This window comes from Lontra canadensis, unplaced genomic scaffold (genome assembly GCF_010015895.1).
Source record: "Lontra canadensis isolate GAN:19392208 unplaced genomic scaffold, GSC_riverotter_1.0 scaffold4, whole genome shotgun sequence".
Classification (NCBI taxonomy): domain Eukaryota; kingdom Metazoa; phylum Chordata; class Mammalia; order Carnivora; family Mustelidae; genus Lontra; species Lontra canadensis.
The window spans coordinates 36,240,350-36,257,352 of NW_022630998.1; the positions used below are offsets into that span (position 1 = coordinate 36,240,350).

Consider the following 17,003-nt stretch of genomic DNA (forward strand, 5'->3'; position numbering starts at 1 on the left):
CAAATTAGGACTGCTTTCTCTGCCTCTGGCATCTGGCGGACTGAGAGTTTGGCCATCCGGAGACAGCATCCTCTCGGGGCACAGTCATGACATTCTCAAGTCCATCAGCAGTGATAAGGCTCTGCCAAGCAGTTTCCCAGACAATGGGCATCTGAGCAGGACAGGGAGAACTGTTAGGCACCTCCAGAAGGAGGTTACGACTGGAAGAGACATGCAAGGTACTGCTAGAGTGCCGGGAATCATCCCTATCATGATCTGGGTGTTGGTTAAAGAGATGTGTTCAGTTTGTGAAAATCAGTTTAGCTATACCCTTTTAATATGCACACTTTTGTCTCCGTATATTATACTTCACTTAAAAAGGCTTAATAAATATTTAAAATGTGTTCTATGTGTCAAGTACCTGGAGTTACAAAGATCTCAGTGACTTGGCCTCTTCCCTTAAGTTCAAGGGACTCAGAATTCAGTGGGAAAACATGTAGAGAGTCACAATGACAGAGTGTGAAAAGCACTATGATGGTGGTGGCTACAAGGGAGAAACAAAGAAAGGGGCCCAAATTACCAGGAAGGGGTGTGAAGTTTTAAGCTGAGGCTTGAGGCAAGTTGGAGTCTTTTCCATGAATGGGTATATGTTGAGACTCAGGGTAGGGTAAGTGGTGGGAGGGAGAACATTCCAGACCCATGGAAGAGAAGATAAAAATTATCCACCTCCCATCCCATCAAGTACACAGCCATAGGATGAAAAATGTTCCTAAAAGCAAAACATTCTGAGGAGCAATACAGGCTTTTGACAGCCACTGGACACATAAGATTTATTGAGAACACAGGTGGAAGATGGAGGAGAGGTCCTCAACTTTAATGACCTAAGTCAGCAATGCACAGCTCCTCTCAGGGTCCACTGTATTGGATGTTTATAGGTGAGTTACCCTTTTTCATTCAAAATGAAAACAGCTTTATTGAGCACCAAAATAATTTATGTTCTCACAACCTCAATTACCTTCCTGTACTATGAACTAAAAAAATATCCATGGGAAAAACTGACACTGAATTTTAGCACTAAAACATTAATATCTGGACATATTTGAGAAACATCATTACAAGGGCAACTTGAAATTTATTTTTACCAATTCTACTAATGCCTTAATTATAAAAGTAATATGTAATTATTGTTAAAAACTCAAATATTTCAGAAATATATAAAGTGAAAAGTATCAGGTCCTCTCCCTCTTATTCCCAAAAGATAATAGTTTGGTCTTTGTCTTTCTATGCTTTTTAATGTACTTTAATTTTTTAATAGAGACATATGACATATTCTGGTCAATAAATTGTTGTATTTTTAATTCATAACTTATCTTCAAATATTTCCATGTTAGTACATGGAAATGATTCTTTTCAATTGTTGTGAAGTATTTCATTACTTAGATAAACCACATTTGATCTGATCACCCTCTGAAGGACATTCAGATTGTTTCCAATTTTTCACTACCACAAAAAATATGCACAGAACATCCTGTGCAAAATTCTCATGATTTGTCTTAATATTCTACTACTTCTGAGCATGTCTGGAAGGGAAGGACTAAGAAATCTCCCAGTAAAGCGCTTAGTCCAAGCAGAAGACCATCTGACACCCATAATTTATGATCTTAGGACAATGGGTTGGAGTCAGAAGGGAAAATGGATTGTGAATACAGGACGTGGTGTCACCTGCAATGTTTCTCACCAGCACAATACATTTGCACATCCTCTAAACTCTCCAGGGACATTAGGAGCACATGGTAGCATCAGGAGGTTCGATAATACTGGAGCCGGGCATTCTGGGCAATGGGATGCTGCTGCAGGGAAGTAGAGGCAAGGACCACAGGCATTATCCCTGAGAGCTCAAAGAAGTAGTGAAGACTCTTTGCAGCAGATGGGGAATCCACAGCTGTGGAAGGAATAGAACCAGGGGTGTGACTGTGGATGCTAGTGTGGACCTGTATGTCTACCTTCACACTGACGTGGCTAAAAGGAAACCCTGGCTGCAGATGTAACGGGATACTTCAAAAAATAATTACCTTTATACTTAAATTACTTTCATGTTGAATGCAGCTCATAATTTGTTTAATGTGCATTAACTAGAGCATGCTGTCACACGTTGAAAATAATACTAGTGTGAAGGCAAACATGAGAATGTCCCAATGGAAATACTAGAATGTCGCTTCTTCAATACAAACACACAGAAGCACAAAAATTAAAAAAAGAAAAAACGGTGTACTTAGCACTACCAGAGAGTAATATTACAATGAGTATATTTTAAAACAAACCAGTCAGAGCTTGAAATGACAAAGTGGGTCACCTTCTCTACCCATTGCTAAAATGCTTAGTTGTTCCCTATGCAGAGGCTCCTGAGCTGTGTGACTCAGCTGGGTAATTTAAAGCAAAGAACAAACATCTCAGATATTTCTCTTAGAACAAATTCAACACCCCAAGATGACTATTTATCTTGTGTGGATCCACAGATTTAGAAACCTGAATACTGGAGGGGACAGAGTCTGAAATACATCGCCGGTGTTCCTGGCTTCCTACAAAGGCAGACCTAGAAACTTAAGCTGCGGTCTCTCAGAAACTGCAAGAATGGTGACAGGGAGGGAAGGTCCATGGAAATGACCCAAGGATGGGAGACCTAAAGCTAGTTCTTTTTTTTCTTTTTTTTAAGATTTTATTTATTTATTTGACAGATAAGAGATCACAAGTAGGCAGAGAGGCAGGCAGAGAGAGAGAGAGGAGGGAGAAGGCTCCCTGCTAAGCAGAGAGCCCGATGCAGGTCTCGATCCCAAGACCCTGTGATCATGACCTGAGCCGAAGGCAGAGGCTTTAACCCACTGAGTCACCCAAGGGCCCCCTAAAGCTAGTTCTTTAAAAGTTTTTGATGCTCACTCAAAGATTTGGACCACACTGGATGGTTGTAATCAGGTGAAGACCGTCGTGATATACCGGTAAAGACACTGATTTTGGTTCAGTCAATTACAAACCATATAACAAGGGGGAAAAAAATCACAAGTTCTCTGAGTAATGAGAGGCCCAGGGTCATGATAAAGACTACATGATCCACATGCATTAGGTATATACAAATACACATAGGTTCCCAGGATTAGCTACTAACTGACAAAAGGAAAATGTGGGGCCCCTTGTTCAAAAAGTTTCAAGAGGTGATGGCAGAGTATCAACCATACACAGGGGCTTTCTAACCATGAGGTCCCCATGGGGCCCGTGAAGCAAGCCCTCAGTGTTACCATTCCACGGATGGGAGCTCCTTGAGAATAGGACCTTAGGAATTGCACAGCTCAGTCTCCAGAGTACCTTGCATTAGGTAAATATTCAGGAAACATTTGACTACTAACAGGATTGCATTATAATAAAAAGGAAGCAGGGTTTCCCACATTAAGAAGGAACCCTGTCATGTTACAAAACAAATACTGATTGAAGAGAAAAGACATCTTTTACAGTACAATGCCTGCAAAGCAACACACTAGCAGCTTTATGTATGTTTTCTCCATTTACCCTTTACACACAATCCTAGAAAGTAGATATAAAAATCATCTTCTGACAGCTGAAGAAATTAAGGCTCTAAGAGATTAAGAAACTTGGGGGCGCCTGGGTGGCTCAGTGGGTTGACCCCCTGCTTTCTGCTCAGGTCATGATCTCAGGGTCCTGGGATGGAGGCCACATTGGGCTCTCTGCTTGGCGGGGAGCCTGCTTCCCCCTCTCTCTCTGCCTGCCTCTCTGCCTACTTGTGATCTCTGTCTGTCAAATAAATAAATAAAATCTTTTAAAAAAAAGAAAGAAACTTGTCTATGGTTACACCATTTTTCTCAAGCAGCTCATTAATTCATCTGATAAAATTTACTGAGCTCTTACTATGCTTCAGTTTCTGTTTTAGACACTAGGGATAAACAGCAAGACCAAACAATAACCTATCTCTAATTCTGTCCTTGGCCACATGGAGTTTGTAGTTCAGCCACGAGAGACGGGCATTAATGAAACAATCGCACTTTTTTAAAAAAGGAAACAGTAAAGTTAACAAGCTTTATAAACAGAGTTGCCAGATTCAGCAAATAAGAACATAGGATGCCCAGATAAATTTAAATGTCATATAAACAACAAATAACATTTTACTGTAACTATGACCCACGCAATATTTGAGACACACTTAGATTAAGAGAAGTTTTATTAATCTGCATTCAAAGTTACTGAGTATCCTGTTTTTCTCCAACTACTTTATTTATAAAGAAAAGAACACTGTAAGAGAATAAAGAATTTTCCTCTCCCAAGAGGGTTGGGAAGCTGTCCCAGAAAGGAAAGATGACGGAAGTCTAAAGAACATCAAGAGTTAATATGGGGAAGGTAGGGTGGAGCACGTGATAAGGCTGCTGTAGCAGCATGGCGCTGATGTTTGAAGGTTGCTAGGACGGGAGAGGTTTGGAGGTTAAGCAAAGTGAAGTTACAGAAGTGAGCAGGGGCCAAGCCATCCAGGACCGTGAAGGCCATGCTAAGGTTTTCAGCCTTTCTGGCACCAGAGCAACGTGCCACAAATGCTGCTCCTCTGTCTGGGCCCTCGCTTCTGTGATACCATCTACCTTACTGTCTCCACAGGGTTCTTCCAGTCACCCCCTCACTCAACTCTGCCTCTGACTCCTACCACAGAACTTGGTCCTCTTGAAGTCTGTCTTGCCAGCTGGAAGGTGATTTCCCTGAGAGCTTCAAGTAGAGATTCAATAAATATTGAAGAGAACAACACAGCCTGTCAAGTACTAGTTCAAGCACTCCTGCAAGGGTAGACCCCTATTGAAGACATATAACCCACTTGGCAGATCCTGGTAAACAGTATATTCTGGGCCCATGCATAGAATTACTTAGAATGTCTAGGATGAAGCTCAGACATCTCCATTTGAATCAGCTCCCCAGGAAAGTATGATACACAGGACTACTGAGAATCATAGTTCTGTTCAGCTATACACGGAGTCTAATCCACAGGATTTTCAAAGAGTAGCAAATAATAAGAAAAAGCACATGGTCTAATCAGTCATAAATTTCACTGTGCTCTCGAGTTGTAAGAGGGCCCAAGTGCTATAAGGAAAAGAAAGCCCATAATATAGTTCTTACTTTCCAGTATTAATCATCTGCAGGACATCCTGTCCACAGGAAATGATACGGCAGCCATGGTATGCATTGGGGGCTCAACAGAAAGCATTTAAAATTTGTCATGTTGGGGGCGCCTGTCTGGCTCAGTTGGTAGGATGTACAACTCTTGATCTTGGGGTTGTAAATTTGGGCCTCACATTGGGTATAGAGATTATTTAAAAACAAAATCTTTAAATAAAATAAAACTTGTCATGTTAAATTCATCTGAGTATCTGCTTGACTGAGATTAGTAAGCCTGAGATTATTTTTCAATTTTGGTCTTTTAAAAATGTTTTAAACCATAATCATAATGGCATAATACAAAATCTAGCAGATCAATTATTCTACAAAAACAGAGCCCACAGTTCCATGTAAAATCGCAATGTGAGTTAACAAAAACATTTCTTATATTCTGCTTACAAGTAAAGTTCAAATTTAAAATATAGCTCAACAAGGGATAAAGAAGGTGTGGTAGACACACAATGGAATATTATTCAACCATAAAAAAGAATGAAATCTTGCCATTTGCGACGACATGGATGGAATTAGAGGTTACTGTGCTAAGTGAAGTAAGTCAGTCAGAGAAAGACAAATGTTTTGTGATTTCACTTATATGTAGAATTTAAGAAACAAAACAAATGAACAAAGAAAAAAAGAGAGAAAAACAAAAAGCAGGCTCTTGAATTTGCAGAACAAATTGGTGGTTACCAGAAGAGAGGTGGGCGGAGGGATGGGTGAAATAGCTGAAGGGGATTAAGAGTTCACTGATCATGGGGCACCTGGGTGGCTCAGTGGGTTAAAGCCTCTGCCTTCGGCTCAGGTCATGATCCCAGGGTCTTGGGATCGAGCCCCGCATCGGGCTCCCTGCTCAGCGGGGAGCCTGCTTCCTTCTCTCTCTCTCCCTGCCTCTCTGTCTACTTGTGATCTCTGTCTGTCAAATAAATAAACAAAAGTAAAAAAAAAAAAAAAAAGAGTTCACTGATCAGGATGAGCACTGAGTAACGTACGGAATTGTTGAATCACTATATACTACACTTGAGAGTAACATAACATCGTGTATTAACTATACTGGAATTAAAATTTTAAGAAATAAAATAAAATATAACTCATCATGTATTTCTGTATTTCACAGAGGGAAAGAATATCAGAACCAGAAACGTACCAAACTACCCAATCCACAGATCTTTCTCCATTTATTTTTGTTCAGTTCTTCCCAACAGGGGAAACTATGATAATATGCAACTAGTAGCAAGTGTCCCTAATTACGAGGGGTGTTTGTGATAAAAATAAAGTGTCTTTGTACACCATTAAGACATATTTCCAGCAAGAATTAAAATAGTAATTTGACCCCCCCATTATTATTACAGCTGTACCAAGTAAAGAAAGAAGCTCCAAATTCAATTCACTGCAACATTTTACACTGGCTGCTCAATAGGGCTGGAATGGAAAAATCGAAGTAAAAACAAAGACAATTTAGCCATGTTGTACGGAAACCACACATAAACAGGGGGCTGCCTCTCATGTTTACTGACAGACTTAACCTAAACGATGAGTTTGTGATAAATGGACAATGATATACACGTTGTAAACCATGGGACAGACAAAATCCAAAGCAACCAAGGAACCAAAGGAACCAAGAAGCACTGGTGAATCATAAGTTTTCCCTCGGTACAGCCACACTAGCTAAATAGGGCATTTTAACTTTAACCATTCATAGATATGCCGCATTATGTATGAATAACATAAATAACAACACTGTGAGTAGTTAGGAAGGCATTTTGACAAATCAGATGTTTTTATTCATGAACTGTACTATCAACATTAGAGTAAGAGATAATATCCTTAATTATAGGAAATGGATTTTCTGAGACTTGTGGTCACGTGATACATTGCACATTATGATACCCTTTGTGGTCATCTCTTTAAGGGTGGAAACTGCATCCTGTTTTCTGAGGCACCTTCCACACTTAAGGAATATGACTGGATTAATAATGAGTAGAATTTTTACTTAAAAGCTCTTAGGCTAGTCTGCCGCTCACACCAGAGAAGCTAGTCTGACTGTCATCAGGTCATGAAAAATAAATCTGCCTTCTCTACTACATCACCCAAAACACTCAGATGTAATCCAGAGCTTCCCCCGCCCCGCCCTTCTCCAGACAGCAGCTAATGGCATCTGATTTTATATAAGACTGTTAGGAAAAGTCTATTGTCTGCATTTGCTGACACTGAAGGCTAAATTTCATTAAAGGAACAGCACTGGTGAATGTCTCCAGAATTTTCTAAAAGATAAAATTGTTTTCCTTTTCCCTTAAAGGGACTGTGTTTCATAATATTTTCCATTCATAGAGAATTTGTAGGCACAAAGCTGAGACCATCATCTTCTATCCTCAAAACAACTTTGTAGTAAGAGCTAGTCTGAGCTATTTTTCAGACTTCTCAAATGTGGAGGATGAACCCAAAAGGATAAGTCACTTGCCAAATGTGATTATAACATAATGTTTGGGAAAGCCAGGACTAGGATCTTTGTCTTTGGGCTCTTTGATGACTGCCTTCCTTTTTACCTTCCTTCCTCCCCTCCACCTCCCCCCTTTCAATCCTTTTGCCACACATCCTGCAAATCTGGAGTCATTCAGCAAAGCCAGTAGAAAAACCTTTGTCAGGAGGCTTCCAGAAGTGGGGTCTTTTTAAAAAAATAAATAAATAAATAAAATGAAACATACATAGATTGGGCTTTTTATTTTCTCCCAGGGAATGCTTTCAACACACATCTTTCTGTCCTAAAGGAGAAATGCCGCACTGTTTTGAAAGCCATTCTCAAGCCCCACTTAGAGGCCAGGTGTCCTGACAAACCTGAAGAATGGTGAAGGTGTGGGTGAGCACTATGGCATCTCATGAACCTCAACGTCAAAGCTTTCACATGAAAACCTGCCACGAGCACGAGGCCTTTCGGAACTTGCCCCAGAAAACGCGTGAACGCAAAGTGATGAATGCCAAATGCTCTTCCAGAATTATGGCTAAACTGAAACAACTTTCTCCTGCTATCAAGCAACTAAATATTTAGGAAGGCAGTCTGCTGAGAGACGAAGCCATCAGGGCATTCCCGCTGCGGCGCCTTAAAAGACGCCCCATCTTTCGATCCCGGGGGAGCGCCTGGTCGCTGCGGCGCCTTCCCGGCACTGTGGCGCACTGCGGAGCTGCGGGCGGGCCCGCAGACCCAGCCCTGCTGGGCTTTCCTCGCCGCCCGGGCCGCAGCGCACCCCCCACCTCCAACAGTCGCCCTGCAGCCCCGCCCGGTGCGCGCTGTCCGCGCCGGGTGCGCTGCGGGGCATCCATCACCCGAGAGACTTTGACGCACACGCGCGCTCTTCCAGACCAAGACTCCGCCACCTCCCCTCCAGCCCCCACCCCCGCCTGCCCCTCGCGGGTCTGCATTTGCATCACTAGCACACGCAGCGGGTGACGTGAGCGCCCCCCCCCCCCAACAACCTCCGGCTCTAGCCGTCCAGGCGGCCCCTCCTGCCACTGTGACTCAGCCCCACCCCCTCCACCCCCGCGCGCCCGGCGCCTAAGGTCCCCGCACGCCCACAGAAAGGCCCTGGGTTTTGTGCATCTACGGCGGGGTGCCCGCTGCCCCACAAGTTCATCTCCATATTCTGCAGTCTTCATGGGCCCAGCTCTGGGAGGTCCCCGCGACGAGCTGGAGAAAAGTGTTCCCAGTTCTAGAACCCAGGCGGAGGGGAAAGAGTCTGATAATTGAAAGGGTCAAGTGTATTGAGTGATCGCCGCCACAGCTCTCACCGCCACCTGAAATGACCCAGGTAGCTTGTTTATGGGTGATAGCCCCTCTCCCGCCCTGAGCCTCACGCCATTCGGTTTCGCCGCACCTGGGCGCTCAGTAGGTTTTGCTGAATGAAGGCGTCTTGTCTGTAGTGAAGTGCGGCACTTACAAACAGCCACAGCCCCGCGGGATTCCCTGTACTCATCCCTCTCTGGTTCTCGCGCAGACACTAGACGGGGGCTTCGGGGATATCCGTGGAATAGTTTTTTAAGCCCCGGGGTTTCTTTCAGGTTCGCACAGCGTCCAATGCGGCTGGCTGCCTCTGCTCTCCCGCCACCCGCAGGTCTGCAGAGGGATCCCCGCCGGAAAGTTGAGCCCAAAGCTGGGGTCGGAGTACAGGTGGGACGCCTGGCTGGGGCTCGGAGCTGCTTGTTTTGATTCAACCTCACCCTCCCTGTCCATCCACGTAAGCAAAGTATTGTGGAGGTCCCCACGGAAGGCGGGCGCGGCTTTCGAATCCCGGCTGCCGCCCACCAGCTTCCCCCGGGAATCCGGGCTAAAGTGCGCCCGGCTCCCCTGACCTACCCTGGGCATCCGAGAGTCACTCCATCTGCTTTACCCTGAATTCTCCGGTCCCGCCCCAGCAAAAAAGCACCCGCCGGGGCAGCACCAGGACCTGCAACCGCTTCCTCAGGGGCACTCGGGGCAAAGTTGCGCTTTTACAGGGCTGCAAAAAGTTCCCCACGCTGCAGCGCCCGGCTCCCGGGTCCGGAAGGGAAATTAGGCAGCGGCTGGAAAACCCGCCACCGCTGCCGGGGTCCCTCACTCACCGCTCTGGCCGCCTGGGACCCCCTGCCCTAGGTGGTGTCTGTGCTGCAGCTGCTGCCTCGCGGGCGTCGCTCGGGCTCGCTCCCTGGGGCCGCCTCCGTCTGCCACTCTCGCCTGCAGCGCGCGGAGTGGTGACTCCTCCGAGCGTGTCAGCGACGAAAGGAGGGGCGGGAAAGTGGCTCCCGGCTTGCACGCTGCGGTCCTCCTCCCCCTCCTCCGCCTGCGCCTCCTCCCCGCGGTGCTGCAGTGCCGGGCGGCGGCGTGGCGAGAGTACGATCGGTGCGCAGGGAGGGAGTCACCGCGCGCAGGGGAGGCGGGAGCGGCGCACGACTCGGTGCGGGGCGGGCTGACTGGTTCCGGGAAGTCGGGGTGCTAAGGTCTTGCTGCAGCGTGGAACCGGGGGCGTGGGGGAGGGGCGGGGCCACCCCCAAGTGGCAAGTACTTTCGGAGGAGTCATGGCTCCGAGAGTTTGCAGCGAGGGGAAAGTGTGACTCTGAGTGGTGTACTGGGGGCGGCGCCCCTAGTCTGGTCCCCCAAGACACCAAGGAATTCTGAGTGCGGGACAGGGGAGGGAGGGTTTGCCCCCTATTTCTGGGTCTGGGACTGATCTGTTAACGTCAACTCGTCTTCCAGGGAGCCATTTGGGAGGGCTAAATTGACCAGTTCCTTCACCCTCCACCTCCGCACGGGCATACAAATCGACTGGAAACTTGGGGCGCAGCAAGAGCAAACAGGAGGAAACTTTGCTGGGCGCCTGAGGTCTCCCTAATGCCAGGTGGGGCCAGACAGCCCGATTCCAGACAGCCAGATCCACAGGCAGACATTGGAAGGGGCTCTTTTAGGGGAACTACTGAATATTTAAAAAGGAGAGGGAAGCACGGGAATTTTACTTGTATACTCAGTACCACTGGCGTGCTGGAGACCCCCAAATCGGGTTTCCCCATGCAAAGCAGCAGGGTTCGGCGTCTCCGGGAAGCCGACTGGGGCGACGCCTTACCCAAGGCTGGCGCGGCCACTCCACCGCCGTAGAGGAGGGCGTAGTCGTCCTCTAGCCTCTGACTGCCGCCCCCGCCCCAGCTCTCCACCCGTCACCCCCATCTCGCGCAGTGCCACCCAGATGCTGCGAGAAGCTGGGCTTCCCCAAATCCCTGACCCTGCCGGCTCCGCGCTCACATGGAACGAATGCAGGGTGGGAAGCGGCCACACCAGCAGGTGTCTTTCCTAAGGTCACTGCTCTAGGGGTGGGTGGCCCAAGGCAAGACAAAGCGCAACGCCTGAGCGGGATGCAGTGGGTGGTACACTCACACTCTCTCTCTCTCTCTCTCTCACACACACACACACACACACGTGTGTGCGCGGCTTATCTGCCCAATGTGTACTATTCGTGTAAATATGCCTGGATGATTGAATGGATCCGTGTATAGATACAAATATAAATATAAATATAAATATTACGTGTACTTGTGCTGGAAAGAAAAGATAGAAGGCACCTTAGGCAGCCTCCTGCCCAGAGAAGCTGGTGGGGATGAGGTGGCTGGATTCTGAGCAGTGTTGCTCTATGAGCTTTCTGGCTTGGTTTGTGTCACTATGCATGATGCTGTGGAAAGAGGAAGACAGAGATGCAGTCCTTGGCCTGTAATTTTCCCTTCTCTCCATTTCAGGCACTCAAGAACTCTTAAGTAATGATTCCCCTGTCCTGTTGAACCTACACTTGCTTTGGTACACTGGTCTTTGAAAACCTGCCTGGGTTTTTTTGACTTAAAGGCTTTGCAGTTTGCAACCATATGTGGCACTATAAGGTGATCAGGAAACATGAAAATTAGGAACATGCTTATTTGCATTTCATGGATTCCTCTACATAAGCAAATTATTTAAGTTAAATAATTATTTAGGCTAAAATCATTGTGTTGTTACCATGAGAAGGAAAATATATCTCATGGGAATGCCAAATAAATCCAGCATTGGAAATGAAATTGTGAAATTTAAGAAAATTATAAATCTTATCCAGATCACCTGCATATTACACATAAAACTTTTGATCTCTCAACTGCAAAACATGCTGGTGATTCACTGGGTTTCCAAATGGACAGACAGGTCCCCTCTTGAGAACCTTCCCCCAAATGTCACATGATAATGGATTACTTCTCCAATGAGAGATGTTCAGAAAACCATGAATGATCAATGTGCCCTGTGCCATGCTATCTCTTCCTTCAGTCATTTCCTTGTGCTGTCCATGGAAAATATTTAAAGGAGTGTAAAAATTTTTCAAGCTGCCAAGTTTTCATGTCTTGATGCAGTTGAAGATAACAGCCCCAACAGGAAAATTCCCAATTGTGTATTTTTGAGAAATGTTCAGTTTAAGACCGGCTTGTTAGAGAAGGACATTTTAATGCTGTGTCTTTGGAGGACAACAAACATTCTCTCATGATGATGGGATGCAAAGGTTCTTCAACTTGCCCCTTTAGGGTCCCATTTGGTGCACCCCAGGCCTATTGGATACAGCACTCAAAAGAGTCTTCACACCTTCATTATAAGGATGTGTTTTCTCTCCTAAAAACATTTGTCTTGTAGGAGCTGATGGGGGGGGTAAAGGGGACACCTGCACTGTCTCCACAAAATCCCAGTGCTCTGATGTCACTACCCTCCTACCAATCTGGAATTTTATTCCTCAGTGCAATATCTGCTGAGCATGCTAGAAGGTAAGCCATTAAACACAGCTAAGGAGCATCAGAGATCTATCTTTGCGTCTGCAACATGGATTCAGTAAAAATAATTCATACTAAGTACAGGCGCTGTGGTGATTAAACTTGATCACACAACATAAGACGCACAGTGCCTAGCACACAGTGGACATAGATTAAATGTTAATACCCTTCCCCTTTTAGTAGCCAGAGTGAGGTTTTCCCAAGTCTGCGCCTTAGGGTGTTAGTTCTATAAGATATTCCTGCAAGCTTAGGGTAACTAACAGCTGCTTCCAGAACAGAGACCTCAAGAGAGCCTCCATGCACTTGGACCAAGGCTACATCACCTCAGTTCTCCTCACCTTCATCATTGGAGGTCAGTAACAAAGCAGACCACCTTCTCACCCTCAGTGCTCACAGCTTCCCCAAGACTCTCTGTCTTGAGTCTACCAGTGTTAATCTCATTAAGCCCTCAATGCCTATTTATGTTGGTTACCACAAGCAGCTCGAGAATCTCAAGTGCATTTCTCATCTCCTACATATTGATGTTCATAAGACTGAGCACATCTTATATGACCCTTTCTCCCTATCCAGCTCCTAGAACCTGTTTTGCCCTTCTGGAAGGCAAAATCCACCATTAGCAAAAGGCCCTATATCTTCAGCCTCTTCGCTGGAGGTTCCCTCCACTTCCTGCTCTAATGTAAGCCTGATTCTCTCCCTAGAAAAGCTGTTTCCACAGCCCTCACACGTGATGACTGGTTTTTCCCCCTCCGGCTCTTGTATCACTGTGTCAGGAGATAAAAGTGTGGATGCTTCTTGTTCCTCAGTGTTGCTTCCAGAACATTGTTCCTCCCTTCTCCCAAAAACCTACAGCTCTGAATCCTACTTCATCAGGTTATTGTACACTTTTAAATGTTGCTGCTATGCTCAGACCTCCATGTCACTCTGCACCTTTCCTGACAATTTTAGCTCCTAATTCAAGGTCACTCCCTAAACATTAATCCTACCTTAAGTGTCACAAACCTAATGCACATAAGATGTTCATTCCAACCAGTACTACCCTTAGTCCTGAGCAAGCAAGGGTTCTGTGCCCCTTTGGTGGCTGGGTTTGCAGCCCCAAATTTTCATGAAACTATGAACTCGGTTTAATATTGGGCTGGTAACTTCCCAAGGCCCTGGCAGAGGAAATGCAAATACTTTCTGGAGGAGCTCCCCTTTATCTTAGACTTCAAAAATATTCCCTCAAATAAGTTTTTAGTGAAATCTAGAAAATGATGACGCACACAAAACTAAACACACAAGGAAGGATCATACCATGAAGGAGAGTCAGCAGATACAACAGAAGAAACTTCAGTCCTTCTTCAAGAAAAGACTTTAGATGTTGGAATTATTAATCACCTTCCTTTACTTGAAGAAAAATAAAAGGCAAGCTTATAAATATTTGCAGGTGATAGGAAACTACAAGGAATAACCAATCATACATGAAAACCTACCCAATTCTACTGATTATCTTACCAACATTCAATCCAACTTCCACACCCATTTAACACAACTTCCTCCTTCATTAAAGAACTTTGATTCTTTTCAGGAATCAATCTTTTTTGTTGTTGTACACATATATTTTAAAAAAATGATTTTACAAAAAAAATGATTTTACACAGAATTCTAAGAACATGTTTCTTTGTATTTCACAGAAACGCATGTAATTCATACCATTGCATAACCAAATTTAACTCCTAACTAGATGGATTACATTTTCTTTAAAGACTTAATGGCAATAATCATTATTATGATTCATAATAATTACTGACTGAAAAATAAATTCAAGAAGTAGTGAATTAAATTTAATATGGTCCCATATGTCCTGAAGAAGGTTGTACCTGATTTGGAGGAGTTTTGTTATGTCCAAATAACGTCCACTTTAGAACTTCTGTGCTGCAGGGTCGTGAATCATCAGTCCCCTCCTTTTCTGCCAGACATCATGCTACCAATCTCCTTTATTCCCTGGCCAGGTCTTTTAAGATCTATAAAAAACAACTATAAGATTGAAGTGTATGCCTTTCTCTCTAGCTTCTGGGTAGATTTCCTTTACTCACAGCTGAAAACATTCTTACATTATCCACAACTCTAAAAAAGTGTCTGGTACATAGTAGATTCTCCACAAATATCTACTGATTTAAACTGAGCTGTGTGTTGAGTTCATTTCTGCTGAGAAAACAAGAGGGATGTCTTCATCTGTTGGTCCCTAAATCATAGAAGGTGTTTGGCAAATATGTTCTTGAAGCGAGAATGGCTTCAGGATCTTAGTAAGCACAAGGGAAGTTTTTAGGGTCCAGATGGAAGGCTGAAAATGAAAGGAAAAAAAAATCTCAGTGAAAACTCAGATTCTGGAAGACTTTCTGCTCAGACTGCCAGGGAAGGAGCTGCACCAGGCAGGGTCAGGAAACAAGAGCCTCAAGAGGTCTCTGGCTTCCCCTGGTGGCTCAGAGAGAAAGATGACATGTCTCTTGGGAGTCTGTGCTATGGCAGAGATGGGGAAGGGAGGAGAAATGTCCACAAGAGACTTTGTGGGTAAAACGCAGCAGAATTTGATGTTTGGAAAGTTTTCCTGTTAAGAAAGAGAGAGATGAATGAAAGGTAATCAATCTCTTCAGGGCTGCACCCTGGGTAGACTTTGTGGGCTCCTAATTGTCCCCCTCTGTACGGTTTGCTCCCTGTATCTACATGTCTAGAATAAAGTAGATCTGTCATTCAGGAAATGTCTAACCTCAGTGCATGTGACTACTGATAAGACACAGAGGGGGTGTTGTGTTCCTGAGGTCTCTGTGCCAGGAAGAGGAGCTCCTGATACCTAAATGGTGGCAGGGCAGACAAAACTGGAACCATCTCACACAACATGGGGTGTCCTGGCCATTAATTTAGGGATGCCCAGGAGACAGTAAAGCTGTGAGTAAGCAACTCGCTCACTCCACGTCTCTCAGTGACTGTGTAGTGCCTTTGAGTAAAGTGTAAATGCCTCAGCCTGTCCATATGTCTCCTGTCATTGCCCACCTGAGAGACTGACACAGAGGAAGCACTGAATCACAAGGTGTCCAGGATGACCTAGTCATTCTCTGACCTCAGCCGTCCCGGTGCTTGCACAATGGGCCTGGGGAACTATCACCCACTGAAGGATGGCAGTGGACAGATATGTACTGCCCCACAAAGGGACAATTCTGAGAACATTCTATATAGTCTCTCAGAGGATCTTCAGTAGGATAGCCCCCAGTTGACCATAGTGGTAACCAATTTTTTAGTCAATAAGCCACTGACTTTCCTCCCTTCCTTAACTCCCCTCTTACCTGCTCACTGTACTTCACAGGATTGATTCTCAGGGAAACTACATGTAATCAAACCCTAAACCAAACAAAGACAGCCACTGTGCAAAGGCAGACATAATCAGCTCTGCACACTGAGAGCTTTTAGGTTCTACTTTGTGTATGGCCTCATTACTTACCAACTTCGCTATAAGTATCCTGTCTCATTTCCTGAAGTGCCACAGCATTTGAAAGCTCATAAACTCCCTGATACAATGCTTTCCATATGAGAGGTGTTAAATACATTTGAATAATTGTTCAAACATTTAATTAATGGTCTACATTCTGTCTTGAACATCTCTTTCCAAAATGAGACTTACTAAGAATCCTTCTGTATAAGAGATTTACAGCTTCAAATTTTGCAATACCTCTTGGAGGGGGAATAGTACAATACCATGAGAAACTCCCAGCATTCCTATCATTTTAATTTGGTTTAGGTTAAAGCTCACACACACACAAACACACCTACTTTGTAGCAAAAGTAATCTCTCTGAAATTTTTCCTGCTCTTTTTCTGACTTCTGTAGCTGCTCCAAGCTCTGTAATAAGTGCTATGGATCATTTGTATCTACATGATTTATAGCTCAAATCTGAATATTCCCATTGGGTCTTTCATATTATCACTGGCTGGATTTTCCTTTTTAACATTCTCCCACAGGTTTGTTAATACATTAAATTCTATGAAATTATTTTTCTGCTCAAGGGAGAATTATTGTCCCCATGTTCAGAATTTGTCTTGTATAATCTTCCTGCTCCAAATTAGTGTTCTAACACTCAGCTTTTTAATTTTAATAATAGACATGCTGATTTCCCCCATATGATCTAACTATTAAAAATGCATGTAGTAAGCTCTCAGAAAGTTAGGTTCACTTCTGTTTTTAGCATGATCCATTGCTATTGGTCCTGACAAACTTTTGGGTCAGAAATTGCTTTTTCTTTTAAGAGGTAGCAACACTATGAACGTTAATGATGGAAACATATGGTATTAAACATGAATTAATAAACTAATTCATATTTCTCTTGCTCTACACTTAAGTTAAAGCTGATACTGATAAAAATATTTTTGAACTACCCATGCCTTTGTTCCACTCCCAGTCCCAAGAAGAGTTTTGTGGGTGCCATAGTAACCTGCATAATGATATATCCTATATGGACACTTGATCTCCCTTACTGAAACTTAAGCTCATTTCTGTGTGCAGTTGCA

General features: G+C 44.4%; 1 protein-coding gene across 1 annotated transcript in view; it reads right to left on the bottom strand.

Annotated features, from left to right (window-relative positions):
- The window catches only part of SV2C (synaptic vesicle glycoprotein 2C), a 210,029-nt gene extending 200,009 nt beyond the window's left edge, over positions 1-10,020 (bottom strand). Inside the window, exon 1 of the mRNA XM_032848172.1 lies at positions 9,766-10,020. The gene's annotated coding sequence lies outside the window, so the exon portion shown is untranslated. The remainder of the gene's footprint in view (positions 1-9,765) is intronic.
- Positions 10,021-17,003: the final 6,983 nt, after the last annotated feature.